This window comes from Salvelinus alpinus, chromosome 13, assembly GCF_045679555.1.
Source record: "Salvelinus alpinus chromosome 13, SLU_Salpinus.1, whole genome shotgun sequence".
NCBI classification, from domain to species: Eukaryota; Metazoa; Chordata; class Actinopteri; order Salmoniformes; family Salmonidae; genus Salvelinus; species Salvelinus alpinus.
The window spans coordinates 40,502,466-40,526,854 of NC_092098.1; the positions used below are offsets into that span (position 1 = coordinate 40,502,466).

General features: G+C 41.2%; 1 protein-coding gene across 1 annotated transcript in view; it reads left to right on the forward strand.

Annotated features, from left to right (window-relative positions):
* LOC139537692 (myelin protein zero-like protein 1) overlaps positions 1–24,389 on the forward strand; it is an 81,193-nt gene that overhangs the window by 20,928 nt on the left and 35,876 nt on the right. The window lies entirely within an intron of this gene.

The following is a 24,389-nucleotide window of genomic DNA, read 5'->3' on the forward strand; positions in this document are numbered from 1 at the left end:
AGCCAAGACCTCAGAAAAGAAATTGTAGACCTCCACAAGTCTGGTTCATCCTTGGGAGTAATTTCCAAATGAATGAAGGTACCACGTTCATCTGTACAAACAATAGTACGCAAGTATAAACACCATGGGACCACGCAGCCGTCATACCACTCAGGAAGGAGACGGGTTCTGTCTCCTAGAGATGAACATACTTTGGTGTGAAAAGTGCAAATCAATCCCAAAACAACAGCAAAGGACCTTGTGAAGATGCTGGAGGAAACCGGTACAAAAGTATCTATCCACAGTAAAACGAGTCCTATATCGACATAACCTGAATGGCCGCTCAGCAAGGAAGAAGCCACTGCTCCAAAACCGCCGTAAAAATGCCAGACTACGGTTTGCAACTGCACATGGGGACATAGGTCATACTTTTTGGAGAAATGTCCTCTGGTCTGATGAAACAAAAATAGAACTGTTTGACCATAATGACAATCGTTATGTTTGGAGGAAAAAGGGGGAGGCTTGCAAGCCGAAGAACACCATCCCAACCGAGAAGCACGGGGGTGGCAGCATCATGTTGTGCGGTGCTTTGCTGCAGGAGGGACTGGTGCACTTCACAAAATAAATGGCATCATGAGGATGGAAAATTATGTGGATATATTGAAGAAACATCTCAAGACATCAGTCAGGAAGTTCAAGCTTGGTCGGAAATGTCAAATGGTTATTGTCCATTTGGAAGACCCATTTGCGACCAAGCTTTAACTTCCTGACTGATATCTTGAGATGTTGCTTCAATATATCCACATAATTTTCCATCCTCATAATGCCATCTATTTTGTGAAGTGCACCAGTCCCTCCTGCAGCAAAGCACCCCCACAACATGATGCTGCCAACCCCGTGCTTCACGGTTTTGATGGCATTCTTCGGCTTGCAAGCCTCCCCTTTTTTCCTCCAAACATAACGATGGTCATTATGGTCAAACAGTTCTATTTTTGTTTCATCAGACCAGAGGACATTTCTCCAAAAAGTATATTCTTTGTCCCCATGTGCAGTTGCAAACCGTAGTCTGGCTTTTTTTATGATGGTTTTGGAGCAGTGGCTTCTTCCTTGCTGAGCAGCCTTTCAGGTTATGTCGATATTGGACTCGTTTAACTGTGGATATAGATACATTTGTGCCTGTTTCCTCAAGCATCTTCACAAGGTCCTTTGCTGTTGTTCTGGGATTGATTTGCACTTTTCACACCAAAGTACATTAATCTCTAGGAGACAGTACCCGTCTCCTTCCTGAGTGGTATGACGGCTGCGTGGTCCCATGGTGCTTATATTTGCGTACTATTGTTTGTACAGATGAACGTGGTACCTTCAGGCATTTGGAAATTGCTCCCAAGGATGAACCAGACTTGTGGAGGTCTACAATTTTTTTCCTGAGGTCTTGGCTGATTGCTTGACATCACGGGAAAATCATAAGAAAAGAGGCACTGCGTTTGAAGGTAGGCCTTGAAATACATCCACAGGTACACCTACAATTGACTCAAATCAGAAGCTTCTGAAGCCATGACATAATTATCTGGAATTTTCCAAGCTGTTTAAAGGCACAGTCAACTTAGTGTATTTCAACTTCTGACCCACTGGAATTGTGATACAGTGAATTATAAGTGAAATAATCTGTCTAAACAATTGTTGGAAAAATGTATTGTATTATGAACAAAGTAGATGTCCTAACCGACTTGCCAAAACTATAGTTTTGTTAACAAGACATTTGTAGAGTGGTTAAACTAGTTAATGACTCCAACCTAACTGTATGTATACTTCCGACTTCAACTGTGTGTGTGTGTAATTCATTTATTTACTTCATTGTATGTACTTTTTATACAGTGCCTTCAGGAACTATTCATACCCCTTGATTTATTCCACATTTTGATGTTACAGCCTGAATTTAAAATGGATTAAATAAATAAAAAATCTCACCCATCTACATACAATACATCATAATGACAAAGTGAAAACATGTTTTTAGACATGTTTGAAAATGGAAATGAAATATTTCATTTACATAAGTATTCACACCCCTGAGTCAGTACATGTTACAACTTTTGGCAGCGATTGCAGCTGTGAGTCTTTCTGGATACGTCTCTTAAGAGCTTTGAACACCTGGATTGTACAATATTTGCACAAAGTTATTATTATTTTATTTTTTTAAGCTCTGTCTAGTTGGTTGTTGATCATTGCTAGATTTTGCCATCGATTTTCAAGATGATTTAATTCAAAACTGTAACTAGGCCACTCGGGAACATTCAATGTCGTCTTGATAAGCAACTCCTGTGTATATTTGGCCTTGTGTTTTAGGTTATTGTCCTGCTGAAAGGTGAATTTGTCTCCCAGTGTCTGTTGGAAAGCAGACTGAACCAGGTTTTCCTCTAGGATTTTGCCTGTGCTAAGCTCTTCTGTTTCTTTTATCCTTAAAAACTCTTTAGTCCTTGATGATGACAAGCATACCCATAACATAATGCAGCCACCACCATGCATGAAAATATGAAGAGAGGAACTCAGTGATGTGTTTTTGGATTTGCCCCAAACATAACGCTTTGTATTCATGACATAACGTTAATTTATTTTTGCAATTTTACTTTAGTGCCTTATTGCAAACAGGATGCATTTTTTTTTATTCTGTACAGGCGTCCTTCTTTTCACTCATTTAGTTTAGTATTGTGGAGTAACTACACTGTTGTTGATCCATCCTCAGTTCCTCCTATCTCCGCCATTAAACTTTGTACCTGTCACCATTGGCCTCATGGTGAAATCCCTGACATACTATCCAAAGTGTAATTAATAACTTCACCATGCTCAAAAGGATATTCAATGTCTTTTATTTTTACCCATCTACCAATATGTGCCCGTCTTTGCGAGGCATTGGAAAACCTCCCTAGTCTTTGTGGTTGAATCTGTGTTTGAAATTCAGTGCTCGACTGATGAGGTAGTTATTCAAAAATCATTTTAAACACTATTATTGCACACAGAGTGAGTCCTTGCAATGTATTATGTAACTTGTTAAGCACATTTCTACTCCTGAACCTATTTCAGCTGGTCATAACAGGTTGAATACTTATTGACTCAAGATATTTCAGCTTTTAATTTGTAATTAGTTTGTTTAAAAAATCATCTTAAAACATTATTCCACTTTGACATCATGGGGTTAGTCTGTGTAGGCCAGTAACACAAAATTTAAATATAATCAATTTTAAATTCAGGCTGTAAAACAACAATGTGTAAAAAGTCAAGGTGTGTGAGTTCTTTCTGAAGGCACTGTAGTTATACAGAACACTCTGGATCTGATGGTCTAATTTTATATAAAAGCTATTCCTGATTAAATGTCTGTGTGGTTGTTTACAAAGATTGTATTTTGGGTTGTTTACCAGATGGAATACTGCTGGCCGTGCAAGTCAAACATTTGTCATTCCAAACTTGCTCTACCCATGCACTCCAGGGTGAAGTTTCCACTAGTAACAGATCTATGATCAGCTCCCCTACCCCAATCCTAACTGTAACTATTAGTGGGGATAATGCAAAACTGACCTACTCCTACACAAGCACATTTGCAATGTTCTGCATGTCATTTACAGAGGTCAGCAGCCAGAGGGGTATCCTACGAGGAAAGCTAGATCTTCTCAGGGTTTTCTAAAGCTAACCAGCTTCAGTTAGCTTCACATTTCAGCTCAGGCTTCTTCCGTACTACGACAGTGGGTATTGCTCCTCTGTCTGCTGCTAACTCTAGCAGGTTGTAAGTGCGAGTGCATGTCGCACATGGCTAGTCGAATGCCGAACTTCATTGAGACAATGCTGAAATTAAAATGAAAGAAAATGTATCTTGCAAATTCAGCAGGCTATGGTGTGAAATAGTCTTAGAAGTGCAGTTTTAGAAATGCATTTTTTTACTTATCATAAATGCCATCTTTGGTGTGCTTATCAATGCACAAGCACCTTTTTTCCCCACATCGGAGAAGAAGAAAAAAGTCATACATTTCAAATGGGAAACTGGGCCCAGGTTAGTTCTGAAGGATTCATTGCCATATAAATTTAGGTGGCTAGGGTTCGAGCCCAGGCTCTGTCGCAGCCGGCTGTGACCGGGAGGTCCATGGGGCGACGCACAATTGGCCTAGCGTCGTCCGGGTTAGGGAGGGTTTGGTCGGTAGGGATATCCTTGTCTCATCGCGCACTAGCGACTCCTGTGGCGGGCCGGTCGCAGTGCGCGCTGACCAGGTCGCTAGGTGTACGGTGTTTCCTCCGGCACATTGGTGCGGCTGGCTTCCGGGTTGGATGCGCGCTGTGTTAAGAAGCAGTGCGGCTTGGTTGGGTTGTGTTTCGGAGGACGCATGGCTCTCGACCTTCATCTCTCCCGAGCCCGTACGGGAGTTGTAGCGATGAGACAAGACAGTAACTACTAACAATTGGAAACCACGAAATTGGGGAGAAAAAGGTTTTAAATTATTATTATTATTTTTTAAATTTAGGTGGCTCAAAGGTGAGCCACTTTCGTATGACCGGTTATCCTGAGTTGAACTCAGCTGACCAAAGTTACCTCGCTAACTACTCAAACCTGCTTTGTAGGATACCCCTCAGGTCACAGTAGCGCAGCCACTGTATACATATAATCAAGTGTTTTAAACATCATTGACAAGAATCCAAGTATCGGGAGCCCAAATCTCTCCATATAACTTAGAATGGCATTGAATAACATTAATTAAGGCAAATCACCTGGTTGGGATGGTATTTGTCCTGAGGTCTATTTAAAATGTTGGAACCAATTAGGTCCACTGTTACTTGAAGTGATTAACACAGCCGTTCACAAAGGTTCATTTGGAAGGGATGTAAATACAGCACAAATGTTGCTTTTATTATAATAAGGTGAAGATGCCACCCAGTGTTCTCACTGTCGCCCCCTATCTTTGATAAACACAGATTTAAAAAATATATTTTAAAAATACATTCTGTCGTCCTGTCTCAATTTATTTACCCAAATTGGTACATCTGGACCAAAGCGGGTCTGTTAAAAAATGATTCTCCTTCGATAACCTCAATCTTACATGCTTCGTCAGAAACCAAAGCTCCTTGGGCAGTTATTTCTCTCGACACAGAAAAAGCTTTTGAGAGACTAGAATGGTCATATCTTTGTTCAGTTTTTGGAACATATGGCACTTGGCTCCAATTTCATATGATTAAAATACTATATGCCAATCCATCAGCCATAGTAATACCAGGCAATACTTGCTATTGTTCTGTCAGAATAACTGCATGTTAAAAAAAAAAAAAAAGTGGCAGGCAAGGTGGTTCCATCTCACATCTGCTATGTTTATAATCTAGGGTGCGCGGTCGTGCAGACTTCAAATGTGGGGCACCCAGACCTAAACCCCTTAATCTCATCCCCTACGTGTGGGGTATCTGGGGAGGGAGGAGCACACACAATCCATATTATTGTCTATGGAGCCTCTGGTCCAGGCAATTCGAAAGAAATTACACCAATATCTCTCAATTCTACGGATCTTGTCATCTCATTATATGCCTACGTTATGTTACTTTTGGTAGACAATGTATCTCAATCCCTCCCAAACGCTTTGAAGATCATAGACAAATTCAGCTCCATTTTAAATATTTGGGAATAGATATATTTCCTTTCTTAGATAAAGCCATTACCAGAAACTGTAACAGAACACTCAAATCAATTAAATCCAACCTCAGTAGATGGACTAACATCTACTGATGCTTTAAGTGGCAAAATATCTAAAATATTGCCACACCTGAATTTCTGTAGTTCAATGCTTCCCTTGTCTCCCCCTTCTGGCTATTGGAAAAAAATCCATAGTGCAGTTTCGAAATGTAAACTCAGCATAAAAAGAAACGTCCCTTTTTCAGGACCCTGTCTTTTAAAGATAATTTGTAAAAATTCAAATAACTTCACAGATCTTCATTGTAAAGGGTTTAAAAACTGTTTCCCATGCTTGTTCAATGAACCATAAACAACTCATGAACATGCACCTGTGGAACGGCCGTTAAGACACTAACAGCTTACAGGCGGTAGCCAAATAAGGTCACAAAACTTAGGACACTAAAGAGGCCTTTCTACTGACTGAAAAGGCAATAAAGGGCAATGTCCGTACTGTGAGACGCCTAAGCGCTACAGGGAGACAGGACGGACAGCTGATCGTGTGCCTGTGCTCTGGAGCGGGATCGATTTGGAGGTGGAGGGTCCGTCATGGTCATCGAACTGAGCTTGTCATTGCAGGCAATCTCAACGCTGTGTGTTACAGAGAAGACATCCTTCTCCCTCATGTGATACCCTTCCTGCAGGCTCATCCTGACATGACCCTCCAGCATGACAATGCCACCAGCCATACTGCTCGTTCTGTGCATGATTTCCTGCTAGACAGGTATGTCAGTGTTCTGCCATGGCCAGCGAAGAGCCCGGATCTCAATCCCATTGAGCACATCTGGGACCTGTTGGATCAGAGAGTGAGGGCTAGGGCCATTCCCCCCAGAAATGTCCGAGAACTTGCAGGTGCCTTGGTGGAAGAGTGGGGTAACATCTCACAGCAAGAACTGGCAAATCTGGTGCAGTCCATGAGGAGGAGATGCACTGCAGTGCTTAATGCAGCTGGTGGCCACACCAGATACTGACTGTTACTTTTGATTTTGACCCCACTTTTGTTCAGGGACACATTATTCCATTTCTGTTAGTTACATGTCTGTGGAACTTGTTCAGTTTATGTCTCAGTTGTTGAATCTTGTTATGTTCATACAAATATTTACACATGCTAAGTTTGCTGAAAATAAACGCAGTTGACAGTGAGAGGACGTCTTTTTTTACTGAGTTTATATGACAAGTTAAGCAATCACTGATAAAATTAACAAACTTACAAAGAGCGAAAGACGAAGGAAGATTATCCGTACAATACTTTAAATTGTATTTCCAGGCACTAGAATTTCCTCCCATCCTAAATTGACTAAGTGAATATTACGGAAGACCTGAAGTCCAAGGCACCAAGAAAAAAAAGTATACTCTTGGAAGGATCTTGTTCAAACTACTTAGTATCTCGTTTAAACAACTTAGTATCTTGTTTATTTTTTACTTAGTCGTTCAAACAAGTTAATTGTTATTTTGTCTAATTAGGCCTCATTTGTTATGCAGCTTGTCAGACCATGTAATGGTTGCTGCAATCATTCACTGATTCCGTCCATTGATATGATTGACAGTTCTTCGATAGCTAAAGGCATGTCTGCTTTTGAATGCCAGAGCATGTGAGTGTGCGAATGTGTGGAGTGAGGAACAGAACATAATTAAGCAGATAGAATAAAAAAATGGCCTTCTCTCTGGCTCCAGTTTTTGGTCTGGTACTGCTCATCCACAAGCTTTGGGCATGCTGTGCCTAGAATATTTCATATCCATTATCACTATTCACATAGGCCTATTCAGTTGTAATTATTTAGCCTACCACACCCACAGTAGCCTATATGTAGTTTATAAACCTACTTTCTAACCGAATATGTAGTTTCTATTTTGAATGACTTAAAATGTATTAACAGATGTTTTAGATAGGCTAATTTTAATTAAGCTAAAACATGTAAAATATTAAAGGCCAGTTTCAGGTTTTCATAAGTAAAAACGAATAAATAAGCTCATTCTCCAGCAGTGAAATGATTTGCGCACAGAAGTAAGCCCCAACAACTTTCACATGTGTATTGAGCATGGGAAATGCCACTACAAATTACATATTATTTTTATTGTTATTACTATTATTATAAAGACAGAAAAATGCACATGTAAAAGCTTAATTACATAAAGGAATATTAGTGGGAATATAGCCATAATATAAACAAGAGGAAGGAGAATGGAATTCGAAAAGCCTAAAATTGAGATGAAGCCACCCCAGTATGTGAATGCTACTTCAAATTTTTTTTGATTTTCCTTAGCGCCTATTGTGCTACATATATTTTTTGGATTGGAGAAAGAAAGGCTGCCAGTATGGTGCAACCTGGCCAAGATAAAGCAAAGCAGTGCAACACAAACAACAACACAGAGATACATGTGGAATAAACAAACATACAGTCAATAATACAATAGAAAAAGTCTATATGCAGTGTGTGCAAATGAGGTAGGATAACGGAGGTAAGGCAATAAATAGGCCATGGTGGCGAAGTAATTACAATATAGCAATTAAACACTGGAGTGATAGATGTGCAGAAGATGAATGTGCAAGTAGAGATACTGGTGTGCAAAGGACCAAAATAAATAAAATAGATAACAGTATGGGGATGAGGTAGATGGTAGGTAGTTGGATGGGCTAATTACATGTGGGCTATGTACAGGTGCAGTGATCTATGAGCTGCTCTGACAGCTGGTGCTTAAAGCTAGTAAGGGAGATATGAGTCTCCAGCTTCAGTGATTTTTGCAGTTTGTTCCAGTCATTGGCAGCAGAGAACTGGAAGGAAAGGCGGCCGAAGGAGGAATTGGCTTTGGGGGTGACCAGTGAAATATACCTGCTGGAGCGCGTCCTACGGGTGGGTGCTGCTATGGTGACCAGTGAGCTGAGAATAGGCAGGGCTTTACCTAGCAAAGACTTATAGATGACCTGGAGCCAGTGGGTTTGGCGACGAATATGAAGCGAGGGCCAGCCAACAAGAGCATACAGGTTGCAATGGTGGGTAGTATATGGGGCTTTGGTGACAGAACGGATGGCACTGTGATAGACTACATCCAATTTGCTGAGTAGTTTTGTAAATGACATCGCCAAAGTCAAGGATCGGTAGGATAGTCAGTTTTACAAGGGTATGTTTGGCAGCATGAGTGAAGGATGCTTTGTTGCGAAATAGGAAGCTGATTCTAGATTTAATTTTGGATTGGAGATGCTTAATGTGAGTCTGGAAGGAGAGTTTACAGTCTAACCAGACACCTAGGTATTTGTAGTTGTCCACATATTCTAAGTCAAAACCGTCCAGAGTAGTGACTCTGGGCGGGCGGGCAGGTGTGGGCAGCGATCGGTTGAAGAGCATGCATTTAGTTTTACTTGCATTTAAGAGCAGTTGGAGGCCACGGAAGGAGTGTTGTATGGCATTGAAGCTTGTCTGGAGGTTAGTTTACACAGTGTCCAAAGAAGGGCCAGAAGTATACAGAATGGTGTCGTCTGCGTAGAGGTGGATCAGAGTCACCAGCAGCAAGAGCGACATCATTGATGTATACAGAGAAAAGAGTCAGCCCGAGGATTGAACCCTGTGGCACCCCCATAGGGACTGCCAGAGGTCCGGACAACAGGCCCTCCGATTTGACACACTGAACTCTGTCTGAGAAGTAGTTGTTGAACCAGGCGAGGCAGTCATTTCAGAAACGAAGGCTGTTGAGTCTGCTGATAAGAATGTGGTGATTGACAGAGTCTGTGCTGTTGTAGAACATAGTCTCACCAAAAAGGAAAAAAACCATATAGGGCTTGAAGCTATGGCTGTGAGAGAGCAATGTCAAGTCATTACGCCTACAGAATGTTTAGTGCCAGGCATTGCCCATCAAGGATGTTACAGAACTCACGGTGGAACTCCGCAGTGGCTTGTATTGGCTAGTATTCATGGATGCCAAGGGTAGCCTGGCTTCCCCAAAACATTTACCAAGAAAAAAATACATTATTTTATATGTATTTCATCTCTCTGTGTTTAATCATTTTCCTTCAATTCGCAGGAGGCTGAATGTATCTCACCGGAGAAAGCATCTGAGCAAGTGAGACAGCGCCCCCCTGTCTCAGAATGTGTAGGCCATCTATCTGATGCTGTCTGGCCAAAAAGAGTATGACATTGTTGCTGCCCATAGCATTGAATGCAAAGGAAGACAAAAGCATTTGGCTTCCCTTGATAAAAAAATGAATAAAATAATAACCAATCAGCATTGAGTTAAACTTAGTGAGCTCAACTGTGAATGGTCCTTGTGCACCAAAAAAAAAGTGTCAAGGGAAGCCAGTTTAGCTTTGGCTTCACCTCAATCACATCAAATCAAAAGCACACGTAATTTACAGAAAAACTTTGCGTCGTCCTCTGGTGGCTAGATACAGTGCATTCAGAAAGTATTCAGACCCCTTCACTCTTTCCACATTTTATGTTGCAGCCTTATACAAAAATGCATTATGTTAAATGTTTTCCTCACCAATCTACCCACAATATCCCATAATGACAAAGCGAAAACAGCTTTTGTTTGCAAATAAAAAAATTAAAAAAACAGATACCTTATTTACATAAGTATTCAGACCCTTTGCTATGAGACTCGAAATTGAGCTCAGGTGTATCCTGTTTCCATTGATCATCCTTGAGATGTTTCTACAACTTGATTGGAGTCAACCTGTGGTAAATTCAATTGATAGCACATGATTTGGAAAGACACACAGCTGTCTATATAATGTCCCACATTTGACAGTGCATGTCAGAAAAAAAACAAGCCATGAGGTCGAAGGAACTGTCCACAGAGCTCCAAAACAGGATTGTGTCGAGGCACAGATCTGGGGAAAGGTACCAAAACATTTCTGTAGCATTGAAGGTCCCCAAGAACACAGTGGCCTCCATCATTCTTAAATGGAAGAAGTTAGGAACCACCAAGACTCTTCCTAGAGCTGGCCGCCTGGCCAAACTGAGCAATCGGGAGAGAAGGGCCTTGGTCAGGGATGTGACCAAGAACCCGATGGTCACTCTGACAGAGCTTCAGACTTCCTCTGTGGAGATGGGAGAAACTTCCAGAAGGACAACCATCTCTGCAGCACTCCATCAATCAGGCCTTTATGGTAGAATGGCCAGACGGAAACCATTCCTCAGTAAAAGGCACATGACAGCCCGCTTGGAGTTAGCAAAAAGGCACCTAAAGGACTCTCAGACCATGAGAAACAAGATTATCTTGTATTTATTTAACCAGGTAGGCCAGTTGAGAACAAGTTCTCATTTACAACTGCGACCTGGCCAAGATAAAGCAAAGCAGAGCGACAAAAACAACAACACTGAGTTACACATGGGATTAACAAACGTACAGTCAAAAACACAATAGAAAAATCTATGTACAGTGTGTGCAAATGTAGTAAGGTTAGGGAGGTATGGCAATACATATGCTATAGTGATGAAATAATTACAATTTAGCATTAACACTGGAGTGATCAAACCAAGATTGAACTCTTTGGCCTGAATGGCAAGTGTCACGTCTAGAGGAAACCAGGCACCGCTCATCACCTGGTCAATACCATCCCTATGGTGAAGCATGGTGGTGGCAGCAGCATGCTGTGGAAATGTTTTTCAGCGGCAGGGATTGGGAGAGTAGTCAGGATCAAGGGAAAGATGAACGGAGCAAAGTACAGAGCGATCCTTGATGAAACCTAGTCCAGAGCGCTCAGGACCTCAGACTGGGCAAAGATTCACCTTCCAACAGGACAATGACCCTAAGCATATAGCCAGGACAATGCAGGAGTGGCTTTGGGACAAGTCTCAATGTCCTTGAGTGGCCCAGCCAGAGCCCGGACTTGAACCTGATCGGACATCTCTGGAGAGACCTGAAAATAGCTGCGCAGCGATGCTCTCAATCCAATGCCGAGAGATGAGTTCTGATTGGTCTGCCATATAGCACGCGTCTGTCTTACGTTGATACACGTACAGAATAATACGAAATGCTCTGATACCAGGTTGAGTAGTTCCTGTCTCAGTCTCAAGTATAAAGCCCTGTCATCATCCGTGTTGACTGGTGGATCAAGGCCGTTTGCTTGCATCAAAATACAGCAAAGCTCAAATACAGTTCCATTACATGGGGTGTGTAGGCCTATAGGCCATTTGACTCCAGACCCTAGAGACATTTTGTATTGTGCAAACAAATGTTGATTGCAACAGCAGAACACCCAGACACACACACACATACACACACAATAAAAGTGCATACTGAGCTGGACTATTTGCATGAAGGGGAACTGTATGAGTGACCGATTAAAGAAATCCCCCAGAGAAATATCCATCCTATTTAAGCACCTCGAATAAATCAACCTAAAACTGCACGTTCTCCTTGCGAAGGATACCCCTGAAGCTTTAGATTTTTTGATTGTGATTACTTGATCTATATAAAACACTAATTTGAAAGGCAAATTCATCAGTGCCCAGTAGCGATGCGTGGGTAAAATCACTGGGGAAGACAAGACAGAAAAAGAAAGCCATATTATAACCTATGATAATTGCGTTGTTTGCTCTATAACCTGTTAGTTAATATGCCTTGCAACCATGATATATAGGCCTAAGTAGTAGTGGAATAAATATTTTTATTTGTCACATGTGCCGAATACAACCGGTGTAGACTTTACAGTGAAATGCTTCCTTACAAGCCCTTAACCAACAATGCAGTTTTAAGAAAAATAAGTGTTAAGAAAGTATTTACTAAAATAAACTGAAGAAAAATACAAAAATAACAAATAATTAAAGAGCAACAATAAAATAACAGTAACGGGGCTACATACAGGGGGTATCGGTGCAGAGTTAATGTGTGGGGGCACCGGTAAGTCGAAATAATTGAGGTAATATGTATACTACTGGTCAAAAGTTTTAGAACACCTACTCATTCAAGGGTTTTTCTTTATTTTGTACCTTTTTCTACATTGTATAATAATTGTGAAGACATAAAAAACATGAAATAACACATATGGAATCATGTTGTAACCAAAAAAGTGTTGAGATTCTTCAAATAGGCACCCTTTGCCTTGATGTCAGCTTTTCACACTCATGGCATTCTCTCAACCAGCATCATAGGATAGTCACCTGGGATGCATTTCAATTAGCAGGTGTGCATTGTTAAAAGTTTATTTGTGGAATTTCTTTCCTTAATGTATTTGAGCAAATAAGTTGTGTTGTGACAAGGTAGGGTTGGTATACAGAAGTTAGCCCTATTTGGTAAAAGACCGAGTCCATATTATGGCAAGAGCAGCTCAAAAAAGCAACGAGAAACGACAGTCCCTCATTATTTTAAGACATGAAGGTCAGTCAATACGGAACATTTCAAGAACTTTGAATGTTTCTTCAAGTGCAGTCGCAAAAACCATCAAGTGCTATGATGAAATTGGCTGTCATGAGGACTGCCACAGGAATGGAAGACCCAGAGTTACCTCTGCTGCAGAGGATAAGTTCATTAGAGTTACCATTCTCAGAAATTGCAGCCCAAATAAATACTTTTTTTATTTCATTTATTTCACCTTTATTTAACCAAGTAGGCTAGTTGAGAACAAGTTCTCATTTACAACTGCGACCTGGCCAAGATAATGCAAAGCAGTGCGACACAAACAACAACACAGAGCCCTTTCTTCACAGAGTTCAAGTAAAAGACACATCTCAACATCAATTGTTCAGAGGAGACTGTGTGAATCTGACCTTCATGGTCGAAATTGCTGCAAATAAACCACTACTAAAGGACACCAACAAGAAGAAGAGACTTGCTTGGGCCAAGAAACACGAGCAATGGACATTCGACCGGTGGAAATTTGTCCTTTGGTCTGGAGTCCAAATTGGAGATTTTTAGTTCAAACCGCCATGTCTTTGTGAGACGCGGTGTGGGTGAACGGATGATCTCCGCATGTGTGTTCCCCACCGAAAAGCATGGAGGAGGTGGTGTTATGGTGTGGTGGTGCTTTGCTGGTGACACTGTCTGTGATTTATTTAGAATTCAAGGTACACTTAATCAGCATGGCTACCACAGCATTCTGCAGCGATACACCATTCCATCTGGTTTGGACTTAGTGGGACTATTATTTGTTTTTCAACAGGACAATGACCCAACACACCTCCATGCTGTGTAAGGGCTATTTTACCAAGAAGGAGAGTGATGGAGTGCTGCATCAGATGACCTGACCTCCACAATCCCCCGACCTCAACCAAATTGAGATGGTTTGGGATGAGCCGGACCGCAGAGTGAAGGAAAAGCAGCCAACAAGTGCTCAGCATTTGTGGGAACTTCTTCAAAACTGTTGGAAAAGCATTCCAGGTGAAGCTGGTTGAGAGAATGCCAAGAGTGTTGAAAGCTGTCATTAAGACAAAGTGTGGCTATTTTATAAAATCTAAAATATATTTTGATTTGTTTAATACTTTTTTTGGTTACAACATGATTCCATATGTGTTACTTCATAGTTTTGATGTATTCACTATTATTCTACAATGTAGAAAATAGTAAAAATAAAGAAAAACCCTTGAATTAGTAGGTGTTCTAAAACTTTTGACCGGTAATGTACATATATGTCAGAGCGGCATTGGACTAAGATTTCAGTGGCATAGTATAGAAACAGTATATACATGTGAGATGGGTGATGCAATATTTACACACAATTAAAGTGTGTTGACCCCGGTGTCCTGGCTAAATTCCCAATCTGGCCCTCAACCATCACGGTCACCTAATAATCCCCAGTTTACAATTGGCTCATTCATCCCCCTCCTCTCCCCTGTAACTATTCCCCAGGTCGTTGCTGCAAATGAGAACGTGTTCTCAGTCAACTTACCTGGTAAAATAACGGTAAAATAAAAAATAAAAAAGTGACTAAGATACCGTAGAATAGTATAGAGTACAGTTTATACATATGAGATGAGTAATGCAAGATACGGAGACAATTATTAAAATGGCTAATGTTTCATTTCCTTATATGGCCAATGATTCCTAATCTATGTCTATAGGCAGCCACCTCTGATGTGCTAGTGATGGCCGTTTAGCAGTCTGATGACCTTGAGATAGAAGCTTTTTTTCAGTCTCTCGGTCCCAGCTTTGATGCACCTGTACTGACCTCGCCTTCTGGATGATCGCGGGGTGAACAGGCAGTGGTTCGGGTGCTTGATGTCCTTGATGATCTTTTTGGCCTTCCTATGGCATCGGGTGCTGTAGGTGTCCAGGAGGGGGGATAGCTTACCCCACTGTATCTCAGCAATTTAACAATATGTGATTTGTCACACTTTCCCTGGACTCTAGAACACCAGTGGCAATTTACTATGTGGATTTGGGATCAGTTTGAATGTGATATCTTGCTATATATCTTATTAGTACAGTAAACAGGCACAGGTTATTCCTTTTTGGTAGTTTATTCCATCAATGCACTGGGCGTCACCTGCAGGGTCTGATTACAATCCTGCAGATGGCAGGATGGCGTCTTGACTCAATACTGCCATCTGCAGGAAAATAACGAGATTCCACCATGCCATAGTACTACAGTATATTGCATTTAAATTGGGACTGGCTTAGAGTCCAGTAGGAGGACAGTGTCACAAGGCTACACAGTCATAGGCCTACACTTCACCAATGCTGGAGGGAATACACAGCCAACTTTGATTGTGAGCTAGATTGAAATGTTGAATGAAATGTGTGCGACACAAATGGTGAACAACGGTTTTCCATCCATTGAATCAATGTAGGGAGGTAACGTGATATCATAAGGGAATTGATTAGACCGAACTTACTGGTAGGACTAGTTATCTCACCCGCTCTGGAAGAGAAGTAGCCTATGTGAGCTCTTTAACAGTAGCCTAAACGTACAGTTAAAGTATCCATCACCAATAAATGAATGAACTTCATTAATAATAGGCTGGTTTATGCTGCGAACAACAGGCTTTAATTAACATACCAGAATCGTCTACAAAAATAGGTTTGTGATAGGCCTTCAATTAAAATGTCAAACTTGTTCTGAACTACAGTAGACAATAACAGGAAAACATTTATTTAATCACAAATAAAATGAAGAGGTAGTAAACTTTCATGATGACACTTCATTTAATCGTTGAAGTGTTGGCTAATGGTTTACTGAAACATAAGGAAGCTATCCGATTTTCAATAGCACCGATGACAACAACCTAATAATTTGATGATAAGAGAACTGTGCGTAATGGATGGATTTGGCGGACAGATAAATGCTTCTGGGACAAAGTTACAAAGTTACAACATTTACTATGTTATTTAATGATCATAGCTCATTGAATCTCTCAATAAACCAGAGATGATAACTGCTGGCAGGCAGCACTGCTGCAAAAAAAATATGTTGGCTCTTGGAGTGCAATCACCTCACTCTCTCCCAATTCACCAGTGGATACAGTTACTATTAGAACTTCTAACATTAGAATTATCAACAGCGAGAATGAATGGAGCTAGTTAAGATACAAGGCCTGGACAAATACACTTGATCTGTAAAGAATGATCTCAGCTACAGCCCAACACATTCAAATAAACAATCAATGAAGCCCAAACATACAAACAAAATATATATACACTGAGTATACTAAACATTAGGAACACCTTCCTAATATTGAGTTGCACCCCCCCTAACAAGGTGTCGAAAGCGTTACACAGGCATGCTGGCTGGATGTCTGGATGGAGGTCCTTTGGGTGGTGGACCATTGTTGATACACACAGGAAACTGTTGAGTGGGAAAAACCCAGCAGCATTGCAGTTCTGGACACAAACCGGTGCTCCTGGCACCTACTACCATGCCCAGTTCAAAGGCACCTAAATCTTTTGTCTTGCCCATTCACCCTCTGAATGGCACAAATACACAACCCATGTCTCACGGCTTAAAAATCATTGTTTAACCTGTCTCCTCCCCTTCATCTACACTGATTGTGGTGGATTTAACAAATGACATCAATAAGGGATCAATATAGCTTTCACCTGGATTCACCTAGCTAGTGTATCTCATGGAAAGAGCAGTATTCTTAATGTTTTGTATACTCAGTGTATTCTTTGCTTTTAGGCCCAAGGCCCAAAAGGTTGGAGGGAGACATGTTGGATGGGTGGGGTTAAGGGAATGGGGTGGGAGCTTATAAAAAAAATATATATATCTCTTTACATACTCAATTTATTGTTACCTTTTGGCTCTGTGATGCGAGCTAACTATTCAATTATATGAATGTGTGTATTGTTCATGTAGCCCCCACCAACAAGGAAATGAAAACATTTATAAAGATTTGGTCACAAAAAAAAATCCTAGTATCAAGATCTTCCTCCTGGCTATTCATTGGAAGTAGTAGGGGGTGGGGGAAATGCTTTTGACTGCCCATATGACATGTGATGAAAGTATGTAACCTGCCTATTTATCACCATCATTGCTTTTCTGGAGAATGAGATTAGCGTTTGTTTCTATATACACATCTCAGTCCTGACTATTACATGGAAGAGACCTGTTTTGTTGACAGCGCTGTGATGTATTTACTATTACTACTACCAAACATTCAGATCTCATGTAACATGTGTTTAGATACTAATTGGAGTTCAGAAGAACAGCTATCATAGATAATTTCGTCAACCGCCAGAGTCCTCACCTCAGAAACCCCAAGGTGTTATTGTCTTATTGCTGAACTGACGTTTGAGTATGATAAGAATTTGTGTTTTTCTTCTGTAAGTGCTGGTGATATCATCTATCATGTCAGTCCTCTCTTTTTCATGGAAGCGTCCAATTGCATTCCAGTGAAGGCACAGTGGTATCAAATTAAGGTAACATCCCTCTCAAGCTTCTGGGAGAGAATTGACCTGAAATTGAAAATGTTCTCGCCTAGCTACTCACTGAACCCTACGATCACTCGGCTACGCATGCCTCTCCCTAATGTTAATATGCCCTGTCCATTGCTGTTTGGGTTAGTGATTATTGTCTTATTTCACTGTAGAGCCTCCAGCCCTGCTCAGTATGCCTTAGCTAGCCCTTTTGTTCCACCCCCCACATATGCGGTGACCTCACCTGGCTTAAATGGCGCCTCTAGAGACAAAACCTCTCTCATCGTCACTCAATGCCTAGGTTTTTCCTTCCACTGTATTCACATCCTACCATACCCTTGTCTGTACATTATGCCTTGAATCTATTCTTCTGTGCCCAGAAATCTGCTCCTTTTACTCTCTGTTCCGAACGCACTAGACGACCAGTTCTTATAGCCTTTAGCCGTACCCTTATCCTACTCCTCCTCTGTTCCTCTGGTGATGTAGAGGTTAACCCAGGCCCTGCAGCGCCTAGCTCCACTCCCAAGTCTCTCACCGTTGCCGCTTGTTATAGACCCCCTTCAGCCCCCAGCTGTGCCCTGGACATCATATGTGAATTGATTGCCCCCCATCTATCTTCAGAGTTCGTACTGTTAGGTGACCTAAACTGAGACATGCTTAACACCCCGGCCGTCCTACAATCTAAGATAGATGCCCTCAATCTCACACAAATTATCAAGGAACCTACCAGGTACAACCCTAAATCCGTAACCATGGGCACCCTCTTAGATGTCATCCTGAACAACTTGCCCTCTAAATACACCTCTGCTGTCTTCAGCCAGGATCTCAGCGATCATTGCCTCATTGCCTGCGTGCGTAATGGATCCGCAGTCAAACGAGCACCCCTCATCACTGTCAAACGCTCCCTAAAACACTTCAGCGAGCAGGCCTTTCTAATCGACCTGGCCAGTGTATCCTGGAAGGATATTAACCTCATCCCACCAGTAGAGGATGCCTGGTTGCTCTTTAAAAGTGCTTTCCTCTCCATCTTAAAACCTCTACCGCTTCTCTCTCCCGGATCCGGGATCCTACTCATCAAAAAAGCTGACTAGCATAGCCTAGCCTAACGGGACAGGGATATCATATAATATAATTTTCATGAAATCACAAGTCCAATACAGCAAATGAAAGATAAACATCTTGTGAATCTAGCCATCATTTCCGATTTTTTAAATGTTTTACAGCGAAAACACAATATGTATTTCTATTAGCTAACCACAATAGCCAAACACACAACCGCATATTTTCACCATGTTTCCACCGCATAGGTAGCTTTCACAAAACCGACAAAATAGAGATAAAATTAGTCACTAACCAAGAAACAACTTCATCAGATGACAGTCTTATAACATGTTATACAATACATTTATGTTTTGTTCGAAAATGTGCATATTTGAGGTATAAATCATAGTTTTACATTGCAGCTACCATCAAAAATAGTACCAAAGCAGCCAGAATAATTACAGAGAGCAACGTGAAATACATAAATACTCATCATAAAACATTTATGAAAAATACATGGTGTACAGCAAATGAAAGATAAACATCTTGTGAATCCAGCCAATATTTCCGATTTTTTAAGTGTTTTACAGCGAAAACACAATATAGAATTATATTAGCTTACCACAATAGCCAAACACACAAACGCATTTATTCACCGCAAAGGTAGCTTTCGCAAAAACCAGCAAAATATATCAAATTAATCACTAACCTTGACCAACTTCATCAGATGACAGTCTTATAACATCATGTTATACAATACAATTATGTTTTGTTCGAAAATGTGCATATTTATAGCTACAAATCCTGGTTATACATTGTGAATACGTAGCATCGATTCACCAGAATCTCCGGAGATATTTTGGACACTCACCTAATCTGACCAAAGAACTCATCAAAAACTTTACATAAAAATACTTGTTGTATGGCAAATGAAAGATACACTGGTTCTTAATGCAACCGCTGTGTTAGATTTTTAAAAATAACTTTACCATAACATACAGCTTGCGTTATTGCAAGACAGCGCTCACCAAAACGGCGGAGAATAGGACTCAACATTTTACACAGAAATACGAAATAACATCATAAATGTTTTCTTACTTTTGCTGAGCTTCCATCAGAATGTTGTACAAGGAGTCCTTGGTCCAGAATAAATCGTTGTTTGGTTTTAGAATGTCCATTTCTTCTGTTGAATTCGCGCCACAATGCTAGCCAAGGTTGCTAACATTCCCATCCTCTCTTGACGCAAAGAACGGAAAACTCCAAAAGTCCCAATAAACGTTGAATAAACTGATAAAACTCGGTTGAAAAAACCTACTTTATGATGTTATTATCACATGTATCAAATAAAATCAGAGCCGGAGATATTCGCCGTGTATATGTAACGCTTTTCACAAGACAATGTTGAGCTCCGCCGCGCGCCTTAGAAGACAAAGAAAATTCCGGACCTGTCACTCCAAAAGCTCTCATTCGACCTCAGATCAAGCTAGACACCCCATTCCACCTTCCACTGCCTGTTGACATTTAGTGGAAGGCGTATGAAGTGCATGCATATCGATACATAAAAGCCAGTTGAATAGGCAGGCCCTGAAACAGAGCCTCGTTTTCAGATTTTTCACTTCCTGTATGGAAGTTTGCTGCAAAATGAGTTCTGTTTTACTCACAGATATAATTCAAACAGTTTTAGAAACTTCTGAGTGTTTTCTATCCAATAGTAATAATAATATGCATATTGTATGATCTAGAAAAGAGTACGAGGCCGTTTCATTTGGGCATGATTTTTTCCAAAGTGAAAACAGCGCCCCCGTATTGACAAGAAGTTAACCATGCCCCATTCAAAAAATGTAGAACTAAGAACAGACATAGCCCTTGGTTCACCCCAGACTTGACTGCCCTGTCCAGCATAAAAACATTAGGATCGCCTGCAGCAACTTGCCCAAGCCCCCCCGCTTCTCCTTCACCCAAATCCAGACAGCTGAAGTTCTGAAAGAGCTGCAAAAGCTGGATCCCTACAAATCAGCTGGGCTAGACAATCTGGACCCTCTCTTTCTAAAATTATCCGCCGAAATTGTTTCAACCACTATTACTAGCCTATTCAACCTCTCTTTCATATCGTCTGAGATCCCCAAAGATTGGAAAGTTGCCGCGGTCATCCCCCTCCTCAAAGGAGGAGACACTCTAGACCCAAACTGTTATAGACCTATTACCATCCTACCCTGCCTTTCTAAAATCTTCGAAAGCCAAGTTAACAGACAGATCACCGACCATTTTGAATCCCACCGTACCTTCTCCACTATGCAATCTGGTTTCCGAGCTGGTCAATCGGTGAACCTCAGCCACGCTCAAGGTCCTAAATGATATTATAACCTCCATCAATAAAAGACAGTACTGTTCAGCCGTTTTCATCGACCTGGCTAAGGCTTTCGACTCTGTCAATCACCGCATTCTTATTGGCAGACTCAATAGCCTTGGCTTCTCAAATGACTGCCTCACCTGGTTCACCAACTACTTCTCAGATAGAGTTCAGTGTGTCAAATCGGAGGGCCTGTTGTCCGGACCTCTGGCAGTCTCTATGGGGGTGCCACAGGGTTCAATTCTCGGGCCGACTCTTTTCGCTCTTGCTGCTGGTGATTCTCTGATCCACCTCTACGCAGACGACACCATTCTGTATACATCCGGCCCTTCTTTGGACACTGTGCTAACAAACCTCCAAACGAACTTCAATGCCATACAACACTACTTCCGAGACCTCAAACTGCTTTTAAATGCAAGTAAAACCAAGTTCATGCTCTTCAACCGATCACTGTCCGTATCCTTCCGCCCAACTAGCATCACTACTCTGGACGGTTCTGACAACTACAAATACCTAGGTGTCTGGTTAGACTGTAAACTCTCCTTCCAGACTCACATTAAGCATCTCCAATCCAAAATTAAATCTAGAATCAGCTTCCTATTTCGCAACAAAGCCTCCTTCACTCATGCTGCCAAACATACCCTCGTAAAACTGACTATCCTACTGATCTTTGACTTCGGCGATGTCATTTACAAAATAGCCTCCAACACTCTACTCAGCAAATTGGATGTAGTCTATCACAGGGCCATTCGTTTTGCCACCAAATCCCCATATACTACCCACCACTACGACCTGTATGCTCTCCTGTATGCTCTCGTTGGCTGGCCCTCACTACATATTCGTCGCCAAACCCACTGGCTCCAGGTCATCTATAAGTCTATGCTAGGTAAAGCCCCGCCTTATCTCAGCTCACTGGTCACCATAGCAACACCCACCCGTAGCATGCGCTCCAGCAGGTATATTTCACTCGTCACCCCCAAAGCCAACACTTCCTTTGGCCGCCTTTCCTTCCAGTTCTCTGCTGCCAATGACTGAAACGAATTGCAAAAATCTCTGTAGCTGGAGTCTTATATCTCCCTCTCTAACTTTAAGCATCAGCTGTCAGAGCAGCTTAACAATCACTGTACCTGTACACAGCCAATCTGTAAATAGCCCACTCAATAACCTCATACCCATATTGTTACTTATCCTCTTGCTCTTTTGCACCCCAGTATCTATATTCTCTACTTGCACATCATCATCTGCGCATCTGTCATTCCAGTGTTAAGGCTACATTGCAATTATTTGAACTCCATGGCCTATTCTGCCTTACCTCCCTACTCTTCTACATTTGCACACACTGTACATAGATATTTATATTGTGTTATTGACTGTAGGTTTGTTTATGTGTAACTCTGTGTTTTGTCGTCCTGCTTTGCTTTATCTTGACCAGGTCGCAGTTGTAAATGAGAACTTATTCTCAACTGGCCTACCTGGTTAAATAAAGGTAAAATAATAATAATAATTTAAAAAAAATATATATATATATATATACAGTAAATCAAATCAAATCAAATCAAGTTTATTTTATATAGCCCTTCGTACATCAGCTAATATCTCGAAGTGCTGTACAGAAACCCAGCCTAAAACCCCAAACAGCAAGCAATGCAGGTGTAGAAGCACCAGTACCAGTCAAAAGTTTGGTCCCACCTACTCATTCAAGGGTTTTTCTTTATTTTTACTATTTTCTACATTGTAGAATAATAGTGAAGACATCAAAACTCACGATTCCCACGTGAAGCATGGAGGAGGAGGTGTGATGGTGCTTTGCTGGTGACACTGTCAGTGATTTATTTAGAATTCAACGCACACTTAACCAGCATGGCTACCACAGCATTCTGCAGCGATACACCATCCTATCTGGTTTGTGCTTAGTGCTACTATCATTTGTTTTCAACAGGACAATGTCCCAACACACCTCCATGCTGTGTAAGGGCTATTTTACCAAGAAGGAGAGTGATGGAGTGCTGCATCAGATGACCTGGCCTCCACAATCACCCGACCTCAACCCAATTGCGATGGTTTGGCATGAGTTGGACCGCAGAGTGAAGGAAAAACAGACAACAAGTGCTCAACCAATGTGGGTACTCCTTCAAGACTGTTGGAAAAGCATTCCAGGTGAAGCTGGATGAGAGAATGCCAAGAGTGTGCAAAGCTGTCATCAAGGCAAAGGATGCCTACTTTGAAGAATCTAAAATGTATATTGATTTGTACATTTTTTTGAACTACATGATTCAATATGTGTTATTTCATAGTTTTGATTTCTTCGCTATTATTCTACAATGTAGAAAAAAGTATAATAAAGAAAATCCCTTGAATGAGTAGGTGTGTCCAATCTTTTGACACGTATTATACATACACACTATACGTGCTTGCACACACACAAACACACACACACACACTCCCTCCCTCTCTTTCTCTTTCTCTTTCTCTCTCTTTCTCTCACACACACACTCACATACATGCTCTGTGTTTTTGAATACCGCTGATTAATTATGTACCAGTAACCGTAACTATGCAGAGTAGAATAATTACATGTTATTCACGTATGATGGCTATCTAGAGAAACCATGGAGAATGTTGGGCAAATGCCCTGCTCTGCTCAAGTGGAATGCATATTTTCAAGTATTGTGGTGGCAGTATCATCAAATGAAATCAAACTTTATTTGCCACATGCCCCGAATACAACATGTGTAGACTTTCTGTGAAATGCTTACTTACAAGCCCTTAACCAACAGTGCAGAAACTGCACTAGGTCCCATGTTATGTGGCTCAGTTGGTTGAGCATGGTGTTTGCAACGCAAGGGTCGTGGGTTCGGGTGACCAGGATGAAAAGGTATGCAAATGTATGCACTCACTACTGTAAGTCACTCTAGATACAGTAAGAGCCTCTGCTAAATGACTGAAATGTAAAATGTCTTGTCAGTGGGAGGGACTGGGGAGTTTGTAAGGATCGAGAGGAGCAAGGCCCAGGTAAAAAGGTAGAGGTCAACCCGTCTTCTGAAAACCTAACCCTGGGATAGAGTTTTATTTTTCAGCTGGACAATTACACAAATTGTAATGCCAAAGACACACCAGAATGGCTATCTAAGAGGTGGTGAGTGTTCCTGAGTGGTCCAGTCTAAAATTTGTTTGAAAATCACAGTCAAGGTTTGAATATTTCTGTCCAGTTGGTAGAGCATGGCACTTGTAACGCCAGGGTAGTGGGTTCGATTCCCAAGACCACCTATATGTAAAATGGATATACACTGGAGGGAAACATGTTGGATGGGTGGGAGGTTAGGGGTGGAGGCTCATTTTATTTTTAATTCTCTTTACATACTCAATTTATTGTTACTTTTTGGCTCTGTAATGCGAGCTAACTATTCAATTATGAATTTGTGTATTGTGCATGTGGTCCCCCTCTCCCAACCTCAACAAGAAAATACATTTTTTTTAAATAAAGATTTGGTCACAAATTAAGAAGTAGGGGCGAGAATGCTTTTGCCCATA